The sequence below is a fragment of the Colobus angolensis genome, unplaced genomic scaffold (genome assembly GCF_000951035.1).
Source record: "Colobus angolensis palliatus isolate OR3802 unplaced genomic scaffold, Cang.pa_1.0 Scaffold14, whole genome shotgun sequence".
NCBI lineage: Eukaryota > Metazoa > Chordata > Mammalia > Primates > Cercopithecidae > Colobus > Colobus angolensis.
In genome coordinates, this window is record NW_012114488.1 from 20158696 (window position 1) to 20164106 (window position 5411).

Sequence of the window (5411 nt, forward strand, 5' to 3'; positions counted from 1 at the left end):
TTATCAACTTTAAAGTAGAGACATTATCCTGGATTATCACAAGGACCGTGAAAAGTGGCAGTCGGTCAGAGATTTGAGATAATGGAAGAGGGCAGCAGAGATCTGAAGTGCTGAGAGAGACATGACATTCCGTTGCTGGTTTAGAAGCTGAGGAAATCACATGCCAAGGCTGGCCCTCAGCTATAGTCAGTAAACAAACAGGAATGTCAGTTTCACAAAATCTGGAGTTCCCCAACAACCTGAATGTGCAAGAAAACAGATTCTTATGTGGAGCTCTCAGAAAGAAGCACTGGCTTCCCGATTCCTTGATTTAGCTCAGTAGAAACTGTGTCAGATTTCCGTTCAACAAAACTGTAACCAATTTATATGGATTTAAGCCTCCAAGTTTGTGGCAATTTGTTATGGCATCAATTGAAAACTAATACAAAGGAATCGGTAAGCTTCAAAATAGTTAAATATAAAGAGAAAGAAGCGAACAAAAATTATTTTAAAATATATTGACCCCCAATTTTTCAAGTTTGGTGAACAACATACATTTATAGATCCAAGAAGCCTAGATAAATCCCAGCAAGATAAACACAAAGTAAACTACACCTAAGTATATCATGGTAAAACTTTAGAAAATAAAAGATAAAGGCAAAATACTGAAAGCTGTCAGAGGAAAAAGGTCATCACATATAAGGGAACAATTACGCAAATGATGGCTGAATTATCATCAGAACATTGAAGACCAGAGGACAGTGAAGACACTTTACCCTTTCAATAAATGATAATAGAGCAACGAATTCGATAAATAAGTGGGAAGAAATGAATCTTAGCTTCACCTCACGCTACACACAAAAATAAATTCAAGAAAGACTGTAGCCTAAATTATAAGATTAAAACAATAAATCTCTTAGAAAAATATATAAAGAATACTTTTGTGACTCAGGCATAAGCAAAAGTTACTTAGAGAACAAAAATGCACTAAACTTGAAAGAAGTAATCATAATTAGACTTTATCAAAATATTTAAAAATTCTTTTTTTTTTTGCACCCATAAAAGAGGGAAATTCAGACTATGGGCAGAAGAAAAGATATTAAAAATACATATGTTCAATGACAGAACTATATTCAGAATATTTAAAGAATTCCTTCAAATCCATAAGAAGACGATGAATAGTCCATTAAGATGGGTAAACTTGTTGAACAGATCTCACAAAAGAAGATATAGGATGGCCCAGAACTATGTGAGAAGATACTGAATATCACATTATCTGGGAAATGAAAATTAAAACCACAATGATATGCCATATACATAAACCAGGATTTTTTTTCCCACAATATAGATAATATCCAGTGCTGGCAAGCATATGAAGTAACTGGAACTCATGTACTGCTGGCGGCAGGATAGGGTAGTACAACTACTTTAGAAAATTTATTTGTGGTTTCTTAAATAGTTAAACATATAATAATCACTTAGCAATTTCACTCTTACATATCTACTCAAGAGAAATGGAAACGTGTCTTTAAAATATCTCATACAAGAATGTTTATAGCAGCTTTATTTTTAATCACCAAAACTCAGAAATAACTCTTATGTTCATCAACGGAAATACAAGTAACAAATTACGGAGTATTTGCACAGTGAAATACCACTTAGCACTAAAAAAAAGTCAGGTTTTGATACAGACAACAACATAGATGCATCTGAAAAAGATTATATTAAGTGAATAAAGCTAGCAAAAATTAATACACTGTTTGATTTTATTTACACGAATAATTACACAACAATCTATGTTGAAAGAAATCAGAAAAATAGTTGCTCACAGAGGTGGAGATGGACTGAACAAAGGATGATGTTCTGGGTGATGGAAAGTTTTTTTTTTTTTTTGAGATGAAGTCTCACTCTTGTCACCCAGGCTGGAGTGCAGTGGCACGATCTCGGCTCACTGCAACCTCCGCCTCCCGGGTCCAAGTGATTCTCCTGCCTCAGCCTCCCTGAGTAGCTGGGATTAAAGGTGCCTGACACCAGGTCCGGCTAATTTTTGTATTTTTAGTAGAGATGGGGTTTCACCATGTTGGCCAGGCTGGTCTCGAACTCCTGGCCTCAGGCAATCTGCCTGCCTTGACCTCCCAAAGTGCTGGGATTACAGGTGGGAGCCACCGCGCCTGGACATAAATGTTTTACATCATATTTGGGAAAGTGCTTATTTGAATATTTTCATTTGTGAACAATTATAAAATTGTATATTTCAACCTGCATTTAGCTCCATAATATTTACCTATATTTAATAAACAATAGCAAAACTTCATCTGCATAAGATTTCCCTTAATTTAATAAACAAATAAAAAGTTAACATCAATCTTCTGTTTAAAATGCCATGATCTTGCAGCAAACCACCATGGCACATGCATACCTATGTAGCAAACCTGCAAAATTCTGCACATGTATCCCAGAACTTAAAGTAAAAAAATAAAAAAAATTAAAAAAACGCTATGATGGCTCCCCATTTCATCCAGCCAAAAACAAACAAAATAAATAATAATTATCTTGACAACTCTGCTCTGGTATATTTACTAAAAAAACAAAACAAAGCAAACAATCTTTCTCCAATAAGATTTAAGAGAAAATTTTTCCCTCCAATTACAAATGCATCTGGTAGCACTTGAAAGAAAAAAAGGAAGAATCAACAATAGCATAATATTTATCATTTTGGGAGCAGAAATGTCATGTGAAAGTATATACACTCTCCCACATACACCTTTCTTGATGAAAAACTTAAATTGGGAGCTTCAAATAGAAGGTATCTGTTTTTTTTTTTTTTTTTTGAAAACCACACTGCTCTTTTATTCAGTGGAACATCCCCGCTTTAGCGCAGTGTTGAATCTAACACCAAAAAAAGCCCAGAGAAATTTCTGCAGATAAACCAGTGAAGAGAACGCGCAGTATACATTATCATCAACATAATCACTCCATGGAGAGGGAAGCGGGAGGAAAAAGGAAGGAGAATGAACGAGGGGCTCAAACCCCTAGACACTGCAAAACATTCAGACATTTGGGATTAAAATAAAACACAAAAGAAAGCCTTCCAGGAAGCAGAGGACCAAATGGAATCTGAGGCAGCTCAGGTGGTCAAGGAGCACGGGAAGAACTCCAGGCTGGCAGGCGAGCCCAAGGGAGCTCAGGCTGCCCACCCACTGCTGGCAGGAGCGCCAGGGCGGATGGGAATCCCGGAACCTGGAAATGAATCTACCCTCGGCAACTGTACAAGACTCCCTTGACAAGGGTGGCAGAGATTAAAAACCTCACACTTTAAACATCTTCGGGGGTGGCTATGACACCTTGAAAAACTTAGAACCAAAGAACCCCACAACCAGCTTGACGTGAATGGCCAAAGCCCATGCCCAAAACAATTTGCTCCCCTCTCCTTGGTAAGGGAAGGAGAACTGGAGAGAAGGGAAAGGAATCTAATTGCAGCAGAAGACCAGGGAGAGCATCTCCTTGGACGGCGTCTGAAGAAAGGAAGAGATAAGGAAATAACAAAGGAAAAAGAAAAAAATTAATAAAAATTTTACGATATGGAGCCAGCGTGTCCCGATTCCGTCCACAAAAATAACTCAGGCTGCTTTGCCGAACCATCCTGTCCACCAGGGGCGATGCTGAGGCTGTCTGCCTAGAAGGGTCACCAATGGGCACGTAAAGTCCTCACTCTAATGGCTCGGGCCATCGCCGCGGCGGGGAGGGATCTTTGCTGCCATGGCAAGGGGGTACTGGAAGCCATATTGCTGCTGGGCGGAGTGGGTGGTGGGGGCCGCTGCTGCTGTTGTTGCCATGGGGGAAGAGGACCAGAGGGAGGGGGTGGGGGCTGCCCACTGGGAGGCGGCGGCGGCATCATACCTTTTCCTTGATGCAGGCGATAGACCCCAGAGCCCACAGGCGTACTTCCCAGGTACTGATCCATTGGAGGGGGGCCATGGTGCCCAGGAGGGTGGGGGCCCTGGTTCATCGGTGGTGGTGGTGGCTGCATCCAAGGGGGTGGGGGTCCATTGGGGTTGTGCTGCATGGGATGTCCACCATGCCCACCTGTCAGGCTGGGTAACGGGTGTGGGAAGCTGTGGGGGCCACCTCTGGGCCCACCAGGACCACCTCCATGCATGCCATGGTAGGGCCAACTCTCTGAAGGGCCAGAATTCATCCAGGGTGGGCGGCTCTGCGTGGTAGACATGAGAGACGGTGGAGGTGGGTTGTTGGCGGGAGCAGCAGGACGAGGTGCACTGGCCAAGGGTGTGGTGGCAGGCCCAGAGGTAGAGCCCACAGATGCTGGGACAGGTGATTCACCCAGTTCAGCCATGAGGGACAAATATTCTTTATCCATCCGTGCTTTATCCTGAGCTGACTGGGGATCACCAGGCCTTTGGAATTTGCAGTCTGAAGCTATGTGGCCAGCCCCTCCACACTTGGTACACACTGTGGTGTTGGTAATGCTGTGGGTCTCTGAGCTCTGCCAGGGTCTTAAGATCCTGTTGTCATCTTCCCGAAGGGTCCCATTCAAGCGAGCCAACTCCCGAAGCTGCATCTTTCGCAGATCATTCTGGTCCTCTGGGGTCTCGATACCCTCCTTCAGGATGTTTCTTATCTGTTTCACCGCCTTTTTGACGTTCTCCATTGTGTTGGCGGTGACCAGGGCATGAAGTGGTTCATCTCCCGGCAACATCTGGCCATCTTTGTGCCCAACCTTCCCTTCTTTCACAGACCCTTTCCCCCGGATCATAATCTTCGCATTGCACTCCTTCTCTATGTTCTTCAGGGTGTTCCCTCTGGGCCCAATGAGCAGCCCCACAAAGTTGATTTCTGGGTACTCATCTTGTGGAATCATGACTTTATCACTCACACGTGTTGCTGGAGGTTTGTAATCTGCAGGTGGCTTGAAATCTGGATTGAGTGCAACCATCTCTGTGATGAGGTTGTCCCGCTCCTCTTCCAGCTTTTTGCGGGTGCGGAACTCTCGGGTGTTAAGCCGCTTCCCCTCGCTATTGTAGATGGGCTCAGGGGAAGGGGACCTGTCCTCAGGGTTAGGGGGGATGCCCAGGTCTCCTGTGCGCAGTTTACGAGTCAGGTCTTCTGTCTGCAGTTGCACTATATAAGCTCTTTCTTGTTCTCGAGTAAGTCCAGGGGGAATAACTGTAGGCATTCCCGGAATCACTGTCTTCTGTTCCATTGAGTCTTGGTTCCAGCGGCTCCTCTTCCGCTTCTTACTTGGGAAGTCCAACGGCGTGGCGTTCGCTCCGGTCGCCATGGCGCTCCCGGGTACAGGCACCGGCAACTGCTTTTCCTCGGCGGGGCGGCGGCGGCTTCTCCTTGGCAAGCCTCCCGCGGGGAGGGGACCCGACTGTGCTGCCGGAGCGCGCGGAGCCCGTCCTCTCACGCGG

General features: G+C 44.3%; 1 pseudogene across 1 annotated transcript; it reads right to left on the reverse strand.

Moving 5' to 3' along the window:
* Positions 1 to 2800: 2800 nt before the first annotated feature.
* On the reverse strand, positions 2801 to 5389 carry LOC105506761 (annotated as a pseudogene). The gene has a single exon (XR_001000990.1). The product of XR_001000990.1 is annotated as a splicing factor 1 pseudogene (transcript).
* Positions 5390 to 5411: the final 22 nt, after the last annotated feature.